This window comes from Lutra lutra, chromosome 10 (genome assembly GCF_902655055.1).
Source record: "Lutra lutra chromosome 10, mLutLut1.2, whole genome shotgun sequence".
Lineage (NCBI taxonomy): Eukaryota > Metazoa > Chordata > Mammalia > Carnivora > Mustelidae > Lutra > Lutra lutra.
Window position 1 is genome coordinate 51,604,432 of NC_062287.1, and position 15,894 is coordinate 51,620,325.

General features: G+C 46.8%; 1 protein-coding gene across 4 annotated transcripts in view; it reads left to right on the forward strand.

Moving 5' to 3' along the window:
* The window catches only part of TENM4 (teneurin transmembrane protein 4), a 2,938,802-nt gene that overhangs the window by 2,493,308 nt on the left and 429,600 nt on the right, over positions 1 to 15,894 (forward strand). For all 4 annotated transcript variants that reach the window (XM_047690277.1, XM_047690278.1, XM_047690280.1 and 1 more), the window contains one exon: positions 9,070 to 9,166. The gene's annotated coding sequence lies outside the window, so the exon portion shown is untranslated. The remainder of the gene's footprint in view (positions 1 to 9,069; positions 9,167 to 15,894) is intronic.

Sequence of the window (15,894 nt, forward strand, 5' to 3'; positions counted from 1 at the left end):
CCTAGCTAGCACATCAGAAGGAAGGCTCAAACCCTGGCTGTCTTGTACCCAGCAGGTGTCTGTAGCTTCCTGTGCTTTGGCTGATGTGAATTTACTTTGTGGGGGAAAAATGAACCTTACCTTCCAGAAGAACCTTACCAAAATTGTCTGGTGCAGCCAGAAAAGCTCAAGGTTCTATAGGTATTTTGTGTTTGTGGATATGATTCCAAGGTAGATTTTCCTACTTTGGGCTATGCACATTGCCCAGCAAATTTGCAGAAAGTCCTGAGGAGGGACTAGACAAGGCATCCAAGGATATGGGTGCAAACTGCCCAGGGTGCAGGAGGCCAGGATCCCTGGGTCCCTTGTGAGCTGAGAACAGCCTCTGTGAGCAGAGGGAAGCTGTGAAGCAGGCTAGTGTTGGGTTTGTTGGTGGGACAAGCCTGAGATGAGCACCTTTGACCGTTTCCCCTGGGCCTGGCCTAGTTAGAATGTTCTGCTCTCAGTTCATTTCAGCCATGCTTCCTGAGGAACTTGCTGGCTTTTCAGTGCTCTGGATATAATGATGGAAATACATGGTCCTGGGCCTCATGGAGTTCAAAGTTGTGGGGCCACCAGACAAACCCACCGTACACTAGAATGCAATTATGGTGGCAAGCAGGGGACTGTGGGAGCCCAGAGAGGGGAAGGTCAGAGAGAGTGTCACAGGGTGGATGGCCTGGGGACAAGATCTTGGAAGGGGGTCAGAAGTTAGAGACAGTCCAGGCAAACAGACAGCATGAGCAGAGTCATAGAGGCATGAAAGGACAGTGAATGTTGATGAAATCCATAGCTCTGAAAACTACATGGCTAGCTAGCGGGAAGAGGTCCCAGAAGGCAGGTGCTAGGTCTTATTCACCCCTGCAGCACACCACTGAGAACAAGGTTCCAGGTGCCTAGAAGGTAGTAGTAACCATTTGTTGGATGCGTGCAGGCAGGCATGAAGGTGTGAAAGAAAGAGAAAGCAAAGGGGCGGGGTTGTGGGGGTAGGGAGTAGGTGGAAAGTACAGAGAGGTCACGGGTTTACTCCAAGCTGGAGATCTGTACAGGGGGAGCAGGTCCAGGGCACGGCCAGTCTGGGGGTGGCATTCCCAGGCCAGCACCTGGCCCACAGTTAGCTGTATATGTATTCTAGATAAATGGACGAAGGTTGCGATCTGTGAGTCGTTTCCTGAATTTGTATCAGAATAAGACAGATAAGACTACATCCCATGAATGGTGGACTGGTCACTCCTCAGCCCTTCTTTGGTAACTAATTATAAGCTGGAACGGCCTTTTATAATGATCTACTACTCCCACCCTCCTCTTTTATTTGTGGTTGAAAAATCCGAGGCTCAGAGAGGAGAAGCGGTTTGTCCTTGTGCTTTTCATTTGATGGCATTTACGTCGTCCTGTTGAAGTCCAAGGAGCCCAAATTCTGCATTTACGTCGTCCTGTTGAAGTCCAAGGAGCCCAAATTCTGCATTTACGTCGTCCTGTTGAAGTCCAAGGAGCCCAAATTCTGTTTCTTGCACCTCTCCACTAACTGTTTTCCTCATGGAAGTGAGTGATCTCTAAGGTCCCTCCATGTCCTCCCCTCCTATCCATCTCATTCACTGGGCAAATACTCAGCGAGCTTCCCCCATGTCGGGTTTTGCATCAGGGTCTATAGGGGAGACTAGGGAGGAGGACCCCCTGCGCATGCCCCACCCAGGTCCTCCACCAGATCCCGTGATCTCAACTCCTGTAGGGTGATATTTTTTTTTAACTGCTTATCTATCTGCCATTCCCCCCCCCCCAACTCTAAGCTTCACAGGGGCATTCTTCATATTTATGCTGCCTTAAAGTCTTTCTGCAGCAAGGTGAAGAGTTGATGTATATATTAATTAATGTATAGATTATTTTTTGTCCTTTGTACCCAAAGCATCTGAAGACCTGAAGATGCCAGAGGCACATCCTTCCTGTCCCTCCATTCTGTGACTCCTTGATGGGGCATGTAGTACCCACAACAAGTGGGGGTCTCAGTACTGCTGTTTTCTGTGCTGGCAAGCCCCTAGCCCATAACCCCTGCCACACACACACACACACACACACACACACACACACAGGACTCTGTGAACGGGGCTGGGGTACTGGCTTCAGCCACAGTGGCCAACTCTGGAGCCAGTGGATTGACCACCCCCCCGGGGCTTTCTGGGCTGTGCCATGAGCCAGCCTTGCTTTCTGCGGGGAGGGCAAGTCAGGCTATTCACCTGAAGCTCACCACTTGTGGGGACCAACTTACAATCATTTTTACAACTTAAATCTATTTTTTTTTAAGTTCACTGAGTCCCCTAGCAGGCAACCTATAGGTAGGCTGGGTTGGCTGGAAGTTGGTGGATGGAGAGGAGTAACAGAAGTCAAGGAACCCAGTCAAGAGTCAAGTTCAGAAACTAAATGTGACCCAGATGCACATCTGCATGCTTGTAACCCAGATTTCAGGAAGAAAGCTGAGCCCAAGATATTCTTAGAGTAGGAAGGAGGGAGGGAGGGAAAGGGAGAGGCAAGCAAGCTAGCAAACTCTGCTTAGAAACAAACATCAACTATTATTTAAACATCAGATATTATTAGGAAAAAAAAAAAAAAAAAAGGCAGGTTTCCGGAGCAAGCACTCCAGAATCTATCTGGATAGGTTGCTTTTGCTCTGGGGTTAATATGAGGAAATAGCATTCTTAAGCACCCATATTAACCTGTCTGCTGTTCTATGGACTGTGACAGCTGCATTTTACATCTTAATGGCTAACCATTTATTACACACACACACACACACACACACACACACACACACACACACAGCTTTTTTTTTTTTCTTTTTGCCATGAACCAGCTACTCAAGCCTGGAAGCTTTGCCCCCAGAAACAGGTTTTAAGGCAGAAGCTCCAAGTAGGCTTTAAGTGGGTTCCTACAGAAGCCCCCACTGTGTGCCCCTTGCACTTACGCAGATCCTCTGGCTGGCTGCCTTTTGCAGGTACCCCTCTGGCTTGCCCTTCTAGCCCTTCCTCTGCGCTGTTGTGATCTCTCTGCAGAGAAGAGTCACTCTCTTAGATAACAGTGAAGCCATAGTGGCACTTAAATATATGGAAGGGTCCCCTGTGCACAGAAAAAGCAGGAGAGCAGAGGAAGAGGACCAAGCTGACCGGCTTGGACAAAGAGAAAGGATGTGACCTCAGTCAGCAGAAGAAGGTGACCAGTGATTTCAAGAATAGCTACACTTATGTACCCACCACCTGCCTGCCTTTGTTCCAGGAACTTTAAATGTATTATTTAATCCTCACACAACTCTTAGGAGGTAGGCATAATTGTTAACCCTTTTGAGGTTAAAGAAGAAACTGGGGCACAGAGAAGCAAACTCAGAGCGATACAGCTGTGAATGGAGTGGCCAGGACCAGATTGAGTATTCTGGCTCCAGAGTCCATGATCTAAAACCTGTGCTCTGACAAACCTTTACAAACAAGAAGTATTTATTGAGCACTTGCTACATGTCAGGCACTGCTCTGGCTACTGGGGATATGTCAATGAACAAAACAGATTATCTGATTGGCTGCTAGGTGCCTGACCCCCCCCCCCCCCCCCCCCCCCGCCAAAGACATCTCCTGGTGAAAGAGGCAAATTGCCCCATTCTAGTGGGGGAGCAGACATTCATCCAGTGGTTCAAGTAAGGATATCATTTCAAGTGCCCTGAACGATGTGGAGTAGAGGAAGCTGTTCCAGCCTGAGGGGCAGAAGCGACTTTTCCCAGAAGTGACCCTAAGTCTACACAGAGACCTAAAGCTGGAAGAGGTGACTCCCAGAAGAGGAAGTGGCATTTGCTCCAGGAGTATGATGGCCCCAAAAATGACTGCTTTGCATGGAACTCAGGAAACAGGGGGCAGACCGTTAGATGGGGTCAACAGTGTGGGCTGGAAACAAAGTAGAAATTTCACGTTTAGTGAAGTATAATAGGAAGCTCCTGAGGGGCTGGAACAGAGTAACATATCCTTTGGGTTTGGCACAGTTTCCAAAGCTTTTCCCACCTGCTCTTTGTGGTCTGAAGGCAGTCTGGTAAAGCAGGCAGGTTTAGGGTCCTTGTTCCAGCCTACCAGGTCAGATCACTGAAGTGCCTCCAGAACGATCACAAAGAATTGGGAGAGTGAGGATGAGTCTCTAGGTCTTTCTGCTGCAGGGGCTCCAGAGGCTGACGAGGGAGGCAGAGAAAAGACAGGAGGTCCCGTACATGGTGCCAGCACGGGTGACATGGGACAGTGTAGGGCATGTGGGGAGCTCACAGGGAGGCTGTGACGTGGAAGGGTCTGGTGCTGTGCCTGGCACACAGTAGATGTTCAGGGAACGCCCCTGCCCCTTCTTTCAACTGCGGGAAGCACGGCTTTGCTTTGGCACCCCGGCTGGTCACCAGCTCCACCTTCCGTGTTGGGGCGTGTTCTCACAGACATCAGGCTGGTTTTGGTGCAGTGCACGAAAGAGGAGACGAGTTGCATGTGTTCCTTGCCCAAGACAGGGTCCCTGTTTTCTAGTTCTCGAATGCTGTGCTGAGAGATCTTGCAAAAAGTGAATGGGCTTGCCTCTGCCTGGACTCTGTAGAGGGAAACTTGATAAGACTGTTTCCTAGGTTTGCTGCTCCCTTGCCCCTGTTCCCTACTACGATATCCTGGGATGCTTTGGTCCAAAAAATTCCTCATCAGAAAGAGCTTCTTTGGAAATGTATCCATCCAGGAAGAATCACTAGTACTTATTTACAAAACCCTTTTCACACTTTTTTTTTTCATTGAATTCCTGTAATAATCTGGTGAGGTAACTACCTATTGATCAACATTTTATGAAAGGGACTTGAAGTGGTTGTTGTTCACAGCACACAGTAAACCAAACCCAAACACAGGTCTTCTGTGACCCTGGGGTTGGTCTTTTCTCAGCTGCGTCATGGCGATACTGCTGTCTGCACAGAGACGTCACAACAAACTTTCCCTGCCTTTGGGTTTTCCTGCTCATTGGAGGGCTGATTTCAGACACCTTCCTGATCACTAGAAGAACGAGCAAGGACCCTCTTGGGGGCCGTATTCCAGAAGCCTTGCTTCATAGGAAGCCCAGAGCTCAGAGCTTCAGTCCTTTCTCTGGCAGATCCACCGGACATGGGCAGATGAATGCCGGCCAGGGTTAAAACTGTGGCATTCGAAGAGGGCAGAGGAATGTGGCTGGCTCCCAGCCTCTTATTTTCCCATTCTACTGGAAGGTCGTGTTCATTCGAGCATTTAAACCAAAAATAAATTATTGTAATCCATTTGCTAATTATACCATGCTGAAGTTCTAGACGCTGTAAATTACAGCCCTGATATATCTAGATGAAGTTTCTGGGAGTTTATTTTTAGCCATTCAGAAAGCACTCAGTTTCCTAGAGTCTTCATTTGCAAGTCTAGGAGGGGACAGGGAAAATGCATCTCCACAGTCCTTCTTGCCCTGTGACTTGGACTCTGCCTACCTCTGGAAAAGCCTGTGGTTGTAGTAGCTGATCCTGAAGCCCTATCTTCAAGCCCTGACTCATTTTGTGACTATAGAAAATAGGATGTGTCCAAGCACAGTTCTTCCCTACCCAATTCATCCTGAAGCATGCCAAAACCCCAGCATGTCTGTGAACCATAGAATATGGGCCTTCAGAAGCCTTGGGTTCAGGGGATGTATGCTTCCACCCTTCTGATACTTATATCCTGGGGGGTGAAGACAGGAAGGATTTTATGTTTATTTATCCCCTGCTTTGTACATAAAATGCTGCTGGGTGCTTGCACATGGGTGATTTTTGGATGGCCTCCCCCATTCAAGGTCAATGACATCCTGTTTTGGTCATCAGTCACTCATGAACCTTTGTGTGCCAGGCACTGGGCTTGGTCCAGAAAACATCATGAAGGTACCGTGGTTGGGACTCCTAGGCCCCACAAAAGATCAGAAGGGAAGGGAAAGCATGACATAAGTATGTTGAATTGCCTTTTGAACTGCAGTATTAGCCACAGATGATAAGTCACCGAGTACTGTCAGAGATATCCCAGACATATATTTGCTTGTTGGGGGAGGAGTATCAGGGACAGCTTCAAGGATGGAGAGGTACGTGAGCCAGGCTTGATGTAGAAATCGGATTTAGAGATGTGGGGGTTGGGTAAAGGAAATCAGCAGACCTGGTTTGGTAACCTTGGCAACCACCCTGGCCACATCATAGGGATGGCTGTCCCTGACCAGTCAGCAATCACAGATGCCTAGCAGAGCACATTTCTTCCCATACCCCATGACTTCCAGCAGTTTTCCTCCAATTGTGACATAAGTCTATTTTTTCAGAGGGTAAACGTAAAAAATCCTTTGGAACAATTTCTTTGGATGCTTCTAGTATCTAGACTTCTGGATAAACAATCTTTCCTGTATTTATGTAATTCTTGGGTGGATGGATGAGTGTGTGGTCAGATGGATGAAGGGGTGGTTTGGTGTCATTGCAGAACTGCCACAGCAATTAAACTGGGTATGCTTGTGGGTAGCTTTATGGGAAAAGGGACATGGCAGCTGGGCCCTGAACAATGTACAGAATTTCTTCAGCGCACAGTGTGGATAAAGGTCCTTCCATTCCGAGAGGAGCCATGTGAAAGTGTGGAATGCATGACGTGGTAGGAGAATGGCAAGTCACAGAGGCCAGGGTATAGGGGGTAGGGTGTAAATGTAGTGGCAGAGAGCACAGGCTTTGAGTTAGACAGATGGTGGTTTGAATCCCAGCGCTGCCACATCTAGCGATACTGAGTGATCTTGGGCAAATTCCACTTCTTTTCTTAGCTTCTCCTTTCTCATCCGTAAAAGAGGAATATGAATAATGCCGGCTGTTGTGAAGATTAAATGCACTAAAGTAATGTCTAATACAGTGATTGGCATACACTTAATTTGTACTTAATACAGGGTAGTTTATGGTTCTTATTTTATTGAAACAACTCTCATTAAATTATGAAAATGCTGGTTCAAACCACCGAATTTAAGGAGGGAGAGAAAAGGGAGCGCTTTACTCTTTTACATTTAAGGAGGAGGCAGAGGAAGGAGCAGTAGCAGAAGAGAAAAAGAAAGTCCTTGGAGGAAAACAGGGGAGCAGGAAGGTTTCCAGAGGATACAGTGATCCCACGGGCGGAGGATGCAAAGATCCCACGGGCGGAGGACGCAAAGAGGCCACAGGTGGAGAAGTCTCTGGAATTGGCAGCAATAACATTGTTATGATTCTAAGAACATTCTGGAAGTGGTGATTTGCGGGGCAGAGGAAGTAGTACTTTAGATGACTCTTGGGAATTCTCTCTGGAAGGAGAAAGAACTTGCAGTGGGATGGGGCAAGGACATAGGAAAGGCTTTGTTGGATGAAGGCTGTTTGAACTCTGCACAGTGTTTCTCTACCTTTCCAAACCCAAGCCTCCGTCTGATAGACATTAACACCAGTGTCCCCTTCCAGATTCTGATATTCTGGCCCCCATGACACAACGCTTATCTTCAGCTCCTTTTGGGCATCATACCTGCCAAGAAGGTCTTGTCTGGATTTACTTCTAGTAGTTGTATGTTTAAAACAGTAGGGATTTAATGACTCCCTTGGAATGGAACCAGCAGGCGAGAAATAATGTGGGCAGGGAGGGCAGTAACAAGGGTAGATCTGAGATCACACCAAGCAGGTGTGAGGGAGGAGGGAGGAAATAAGGAGGGATCCTGCAGGGCTGGTGTGGAGGACTGAGCAAGGAACCCCACCAACTGGTGTGTGTCCCCTCTCTATGTGGGTCCTCACTTCCACCTGCCCAGGGGGACACCTCTTGGTTCTGTCGAGAATAAGAAACCAAATGGCAGATGTGGTCATTGCTTGGAAACTTCAAATGCTCTGTAACTCTGGGGTATCATTATTAATAGTGTTATAAGTAAGAAATAGTACATGTAGCTCTCTTTCTCATGTGTTCTCTCCATTTTCGTCTGCACAGCTTCTAGGTCAGTAAGTGTAATTCTAAACGGCAGGAGAGAACGCACATGGATTACGCACGTGGATTGCGCACATAACCTTTTACAGATAAGGAAACAAGTGTATGTGGAGGTTAGAAACTAAACTAGCCCGGGGTAACACCCAACAGCTGGGGAATACATGTTCTTTCCAAACACACATGGGACATTCACAATTGGCTACATCCTAGGCTATAAAATGCATCTCAATAAATTTTAAGGAATCAGCAGCCTGCGGCTCACATTCTCCCAGCACTGTACAGTTAAGCTAGAAGTCACTAACAGAAAGATGAGTTCAAAATATAGAGATAGAGAGAGATTTACAAAAACACTTCTAACTCACTCATAGGTCAAGGAAGAAATGATAATAGAAATTTTAAAATACTTGTAAGTGAATGGTAAAAGAAATATTAAATATCAGAGTTGTGGAATGAAGCCAAGGCAGCACTTAAGGGAAATTTATGACCTTGAAATGCTTGTATTAGGGAAGAAGAAGGGCTGAAAATTAATGAATGGGCTAAGTATCCAATTTAATAACAACAGTAAACATAAATAAATAAGATAGCCCAGGATTACACAGTTATAAGTGGTAAAGACAGGATTTGAATACACACATGGCTGTCTCCAAAGCCCTTACTCTTTCCACTATACAGTGAACCTTTCTGTGTGCTGTTTTCCATAATATGCCCAGTGCCTGGAAATTCTGCGTCTCCCTAAGAGTCAAAGAGATGAGCCTGTAGGGTAAACTCCCTGCATCAAAGGTTGATGATAAAATCCCACTCATTTATTCATGTATCCTTTTACTCATTCAGTCATTAAATATTTATTGAACATTTGCCAGGCACTGTGATGGCTACCTTCATTGCCTTTCCTCTGAGTGCTCAAGAACCAGTCTTCTGCCTGGGGCCAAAGCCACCACTGCTGCTGCCCTTCCCCCACCACAGGCGCTCACCCACCTCCCCCGCCCCTCAAGCTGCCTGAATCTTCTCTGCTGCTTGTCAGCACAGCATCCTCATCAAGAATGACTGATTTCTCTCTTGTCTCTTTCAACAGGTAGACTGAAATTACCATGTGTCCAAATTAAAATTGCATACTTGAAGAATTATTTGAAGGACTATTCTTAGATCCATTTAAGAAGATTTAAAGAAAAGTGAGTTGGTTTTTGTTTTGTTTTGTTTTGTTTTTATACTTCAGAGGGTGTTCATGATCTAAATTAGTGTTATGGGTGATTTTTTTCTCTACCTCTTAAATATGCATTAATAGGTAGACTTTATTTCCACTTATTTTATAATACCTTTTGTTCCCTAAGAATGATGAGCACAGGGTACAAGATTACTGCTTGCCTTCCCTATAAGAGTTTAGTGCCTTTCAAAAGCTTATGCCATCTTAGAGATGAAAGGGCCTTAGAGCCATGGGCCATTCGTTAGATGATAGATAGATAGATAGATAGATAGATAGATGACTGATGTAGATTGTAGATATTTGGCCCATGCTTGGAAACCTCCAGGTACTGAAAAGAAATTTGTTATTTCCCCACACTTAAGATTTTTTAGCATTCTTCCATAATCTGGATTTGAAATCCACTCTTCCTCACAATGCCAAGCCTCTCTCTTACTGACTAGACAGTCCTAAATCTGGTTGAAGACAAAGATCATGTTTCGCCTTGAGACCTTTTCTTATTCTTTGTTCCTTCAATAATAATTTGGTTTTATGAGCCATTCCTGCCCTGGTTACCTTCTCTCCAATACTATAAATGTCCCCTTAAAAAGGTATGCCTGGAACAGACAGAGCTCGACTAGTGTCCTTTGTCCTGGGAGATCCATGAGGACTGAAGGGAAAGAAACCCAAGTCCAGACTTGGGTTGCAGACTTAGTTCTGCTCCTGCTGAGCTCTTAGGAAAGTGCCTTCAACTCTCTGAGCTCAGAGAACACAAAGAGGGTAGGATAAGAGGTCCGAAGATGTTGTTCACCTCCATATGAACATTTCTGTTGACTTGGAGTAAGGAGGTGGCTGCTTCTCACTATCCTGGGCACTGGCGTGAGCCAGGGCTTAAGAATCAGTGGGACCTGGGTCCAATTCCAGTCCTATCACTTACTGACTTTGAGCCCATAGACTTCTCCTCCCTGAGTATCCACTTCCTCATTTGTGAAATAAGGATATTAATGCATGTGGCATGGGATCTGTGTGAGCTGTGCTGGGATAAGGTACATGAAGCACTTGTTACCTGGTATGTAGGACGTATTCAATAAATGACAGTCCCTATTCCTATTATAAGTAGTGGTGGAGCTACTTACTTTGAGCTGGAAGAGGACAAGAGGTGGTAAGAACTCTAATAAGTCAGAATATACGAGCATGCTTATTAGGGTAGGGGAGAAGTGGTCTACATCCTATAAATATTCATGCAAACATAAACTTAACTCTGGAAAGTTTATGCAATTCAGACTCGGAATGGGAAGGATCAGTTGTTCTGGAATATATTGTCGAAAAGGAAACTTTTAAGGTGGGTCCAGGAACTACACAAATTCTTCCAACCTCTGGCTGCTGCCACCACCTCAGTTTTGGACAAGAAAAATCGCTGTCCCTTAGACCCCCCTAGACCTTGAGACTCCTCAAAGAGTTATATGTGTTCAGAGTGGAAAGGGATTTAGAAATTAAGTGCATACACATACTTTGTATTACTTATACATTCTGGGATATTCAATACTGTGGAAATCAAGAGGGTGAAACTCTGATGAGCTGAGCATGGAATGAACTGGTAGAGTCCAGCCCACAGATTTCTCGAGTCAAAGAGCATGTGAACATGAGTGCACGTAAATGTCTATGCGTACTCACACACGTGACTGTGTGTCTGCTCGTGCGCACAACTGTGTGTATGAGAGAGAGAGAGAGAGAATCTTTGGATGCTATAGGTGTGGTCACCACGCTACAGAGTGACCAGCTGCCTGGAAGGAGAATAACATAGAAATGAAAACACAAGCTGTGGCATTGGTCAGCCTCACTCTGTAACTGCCCACCTGGGTGACCTTGACCACATTTTTTTTTTAATATTTTATTTATTTATTTGACAGAGGGAAAGAGATCACAAGTAGGCAGAGGGAGAGGGGGAAGCAGGCTCCCCACTGAGCTGAGAGCCCGACGCGGGGCTCGATCCCAGGACCCTGAGATCATGACCTGGGCCGAAGGCAGAGGCCTAACCCACTGAGCCACCCAGGCGCCCCCCTTGACCACATTTTTAACAAAAGTGCCCATCTCTGCCTTCATGGAGCTTGAAGTCTATGGACAGGTCTACTCTGGGGGGTTGAGAGTCAGCATAGCATTTACCCTTCACACTGGACGAGTGGCCTACGATGTATGAATGCCCTTCTTTTGGGGTTCATGGAGTTTATCAGTTTAGGGAAATTTATTTGACCTGTTGGATTAAAGGAACTTCCTGAGGTATCTTAGTACTACTCCCCCAAGGTCCCAGAGCCTTCCCCCAAAGGTCCCAGGCCACTCCTACAAGATCCTAGTCACCTCCCCTAAGATCCCAGACAGCTCCCCCAAAGTCTAGGCCTCCCCACCAAGGTCCCAGACCACTTCCCCAAGGTCCCAGCCACCTCCCCCAAGGTCCCAGGCCCCTCCCTCAAAGTCCCAGGGCTACTCCTCCAAGGTCCTGGCACCTCAGTGGATCGAGAGCCCACGTGGGTGAACACACCCTCTAGCCTTTCTAGAAACGCTAATTCCAGAGGTGTCCCACACCTTGGCCATCCTGAGCCCGCTTCCTCCACCTGGATTTGGAACTGGCAAATCTTAAATTCAGAACTGGGAACTGTGTTGTCATTTAATGCATGGAATAAGGATTTTTTTCTTTAATTTGGAAATTAAATATAGCCAACATGGCTTTTGTTCTTCAGATACCTACTGACCTTCAGATAGCTACTGACCTTTTGTTCTTCAGATAGCTACTGACCAGTGGGTGCCACTGATCAGAAGTGCCCCTTTCAGGGGTATTCAGACCCAGGGAAGACTACATTGTCCTGGTTTATGGGGTTTTTCAAATTGTATGTTGTCTGACCCACTAGGGGGTCATGAAATTCATTTGGTGCTTCAAGATTGTTATGTATTAAAGTAAAACAGAGTAACCCAGTAACCCATAGAGTAAGTGAAGATATGTACTTTGTATATATTCAACAAAGCTCCTTTATCCAAAACAGTTATAGTGGGAAAAAATGGAAAACTCCCACAAATCAGTAAGAAAAAGACAACCTAATAGAACAAAGGCAGAAGACTCAAACACAAACTTCACAAATGAAGATAGCCAAAGAGCATATGAATACATGATCAATTCTCAGAGAATTCCATAGTGACCGACTACGGGAAATGCACAAGAATGACTAAAATGAGGAGGGTGACTAATACAAGTGTTGCAGAGATGTGAAGCAACTAGAACTCTACAGGGCTAGTTGACGGCGGATTTGCTACAGTGACTTTGGGACGTGGCAGTATCCGCCAAAGCTGAACATGTCCATACCAATGCTTCATGCCTGGACACACAGCTGTGAGGCGTGCGCACTCCTGTCCACCACAAAACATGGCCAGTGGAATGGATAACCTGGGGCTTATCCACACAACGAAATATTGTGCACAGCGGCATCCATGACTCTCACACACATAACGTGGAAAGAAAAAGCCAGGCATTAGGAACCTTTCCCACATCTCTATAAAGTACAAAAACAGAACTAGTGAGGGCTGTTGGAAGTGAGGACAGCAGTTCCCCTTGGGGGAGGAGTTGGTGAATTGGAAAAGGCAAGAGGGGTTTTCAAGGTCCTGGTGATGCTCCATCTCTTGGCCTGAGCACTGGCTGCGCAGGTGTCTTCAAGTGCGAGTATTTATCTCATTCGTCATGTATGACGGGTACACGCTGCTCTCTTACAGCGTGCTTCAATAAGTTTATAAAATGAATTCACAAGTCAAAATTTATAAATGAACATAAAGGAATAGAAAACACAGCAGGTAGTGAGGGTAAACATCTGCAGAACGTAAGTTCTCTGTGTGTACTGTCTGTATGTCTACATTGCATTGCGATGTTGACTGTATTTCTTACTGGGAGTCCCAGCCCAAAGTCTTGAGAGCCACTGGTGTCAGAAGACTCTGAGGCCCAGAGAAGCAGAAAATTAAGAGCAGAGCTAGGAGGAGAGCAGAGCTGAGAAGATGTTAGGTCTCCTGTGCAGATTCCGTGTCTCTCCTTTCCCTGCCAGTCGGTGGAATGGTGCATTCCGTTGAGTAGGCTCTGTCTGGCACCCTCATCTCTGGGAGGCAGTCCTGTGCTTTCTGTCCAAGGGGAGCGATTGTTTTTCCACCCACAGACGGGCAGAGTCTGAGGCCCAGCCACCTCTGCAGGGGCCTGGCTCCAGCTCTCCAAATTCCTTCCCACCTCCTTCCTGCCTCTTCTGCCTGATCGGCTTCCCTCAGAGCTCCGGAAACATCACTGCACTCAATCGTGTTTTCATTTGTGTAATGTGACTGTTGTGCCAAAGCTGTTTTATGGTTGTACAAGTTGGAAAACTGTGAAGAAAACACACTGGGAGAAGGGGATCCAACAAAGCATGCTTCAGTCCTGGCTTTGTGCTTTTCTTTTGTTACAAAGTGGAGAGTCCATTCCGCTGACCTCTCCTGTAGGGTCTGCATGTTCCCAGCCTCTGAGGATATCCGATTTGCAGGATGCAGCCCTGTCCTGGCCAGGCAGAGCTTCACAGAGGAGGGAAATGTTCTGTGGGTTTTAAGAGGCCCAGTATGAACTCACACAGGGCCTGGAACCATCTTAAATAGGAAGGTTACATCACATCAGTGCCCTTCCAGTTCCTTTGACTAGGACCTCCAGTAGGAAATACATTTTAGGACACAGCCCCCTGGACACAGGGAGATGGGTGTGTTTTAGGAGGGGATAGCCCAGATCTCCCCGGGAGGGGCATCTGGCGCAACCTCTGGGACAGGGAGCCAAAGGGGGCCTCAGAAGTTTCAGAGCAGCCAAGAGGTCTGAGCTGAGGATTGGGGAAAGGGGAAATGCACAGGCCAGATCACTGAGGAGAGGCCAGCAGCTGAGAGCCTCGTCTGAAAGGAGTAGTGTTGTGTTCTAGAAACTGCCTACACTTCTGTGGAGTTGAAGTTGAGGATCTGTGTGGGGAATGTGGGAGAGGATTCAGAAGAAGTGGGCAGGGACGAGACGGTGAAGAGCCTCTGTGTCCGTTCATGAGATTCGTGTAGGTAAGAAATGCCTGCAGCCTTTGGAGACAGAGGTAGAGGTACGGTCAGATGCAGCTTAGAATGTCCATGGGTCCCACAACTGTGTTCTGCAATGCTCACTTGTGCTGTCCTCAAAGAAAACCTTCAGAGACCTGTTCTGATCTAGGCCTGGTGGAAGGCAGGCACTGGAGAGATGAGTAAGAAAGAGGTCCCAGCCTCACAGTCCTGCCAGTGGACCGATGGGTCAAAACCAAAGATATATTTGACATAGTAGTTACTATTCCATGGTAAAATGTCCCAAACTGTGATCCAAGATATATCAGTCCTACAAAAGAAAAGGAGAATGAAAAGGAGGAGGGTTTCCTTTGGAGTCTGAGAAGTGCTGTATACTGAATGGCTCCTGGGAGATCTCATGGCCACTAGCATACTTAAGGTTCTGAGAAGTCCTGCAGTGAGGATACGAACCTAATGTTGCTCAAAATTCTTTGTTCCTTTCTCATGTGTCTTCCAACCTCTCTGTTTTTCAGAACTTATTTTAGGGAATTCTATCTGAGAGAATGACCTGAAGGGTAGTTGGGAGCTCTGAAGTAGAGAAGGGCTCTCTGCATGAGAGAGGACAGGGAGAGTTTTTCAGAGAGGGCGATTTTGTGTGCATTATATAAGGCCCTATCTGAGCCTAGCACAGGGTCTGAACCCCCAGCAAGGACTTGGTAAATAACTAATAAAAGAAGGAATGGCTACTATGTTTGCTGGTGAGAAGAATCCAGAGTTCTCAGCAGGTTCCAGAGATGGAGGGCACACATTAACAATGGTTCAGTGTGCCTTGGCAGTTAGATGGAGGGTCTCTTTCCTCTTCCCCGGCCCCTCTCTTGACTGTTTTGGAAAAGGCATCAGGAGGCAGCAAAGGCAAAGGGGTTTCAGGTCCCATACTCTCAAGCCAGCCCTCCTGGATTTGAATCCCAGCTTCATCAAGTCCTAGCCAGTTCCTTAATTCTTCTGTGTTTCAGCACCTTTCCCTGTAAGATGAACCCAAAAATAGTGCCCAGGATTAAGTGTTAATATAGTCACGGTCCTGAGACAGCCCGACAGGTGGTAAGCATCACCTAAGTGTTGGCAATTCTGGGTTGCTGGCTGCTTCTGCTGGGCGCCTCCCACGGCCTCTGGCTGAGTTCCCTCTCCACTTTCCCAGCAGACTGCAGATCCTCGGATTCCTGAACGAGGTATTTTGCACATTTCTACCCCCCACACCGACTGGCACTGGGAAGGGCCAGGATGACGTTTCTTCATTTTCCATAGTCAGGGCTGTTTGAGGTAAGGCTCAGGTTCCATTCCTGGTTATTAGCGCTCAACAGCTCCGGCTGGGTAAATATTTCTGAGGAAGTCCAGCACATCTATTATTAATTTACTGCAAGCGGTTGCTGTACATTCCAGAATTGCTTCTGCCTACGGATGTTTTTGTAGGCTGTGTAGCGTTCTCCTGCCCTTAGTGCCTTTCGGGGGTGTGGTAGCAATGGGCCTCTCCTGCCTTGGTCTCCCTGGGGGGAAGGGTGGACAGTCGTGTGGGCGGTGGGCATGGGCTGCATGTTGGATCCTGTGTAATTCTGGTAACGGACCCAGGGAATTTTTTCTTTATACCCCCTACTTTCAGCTTCACAC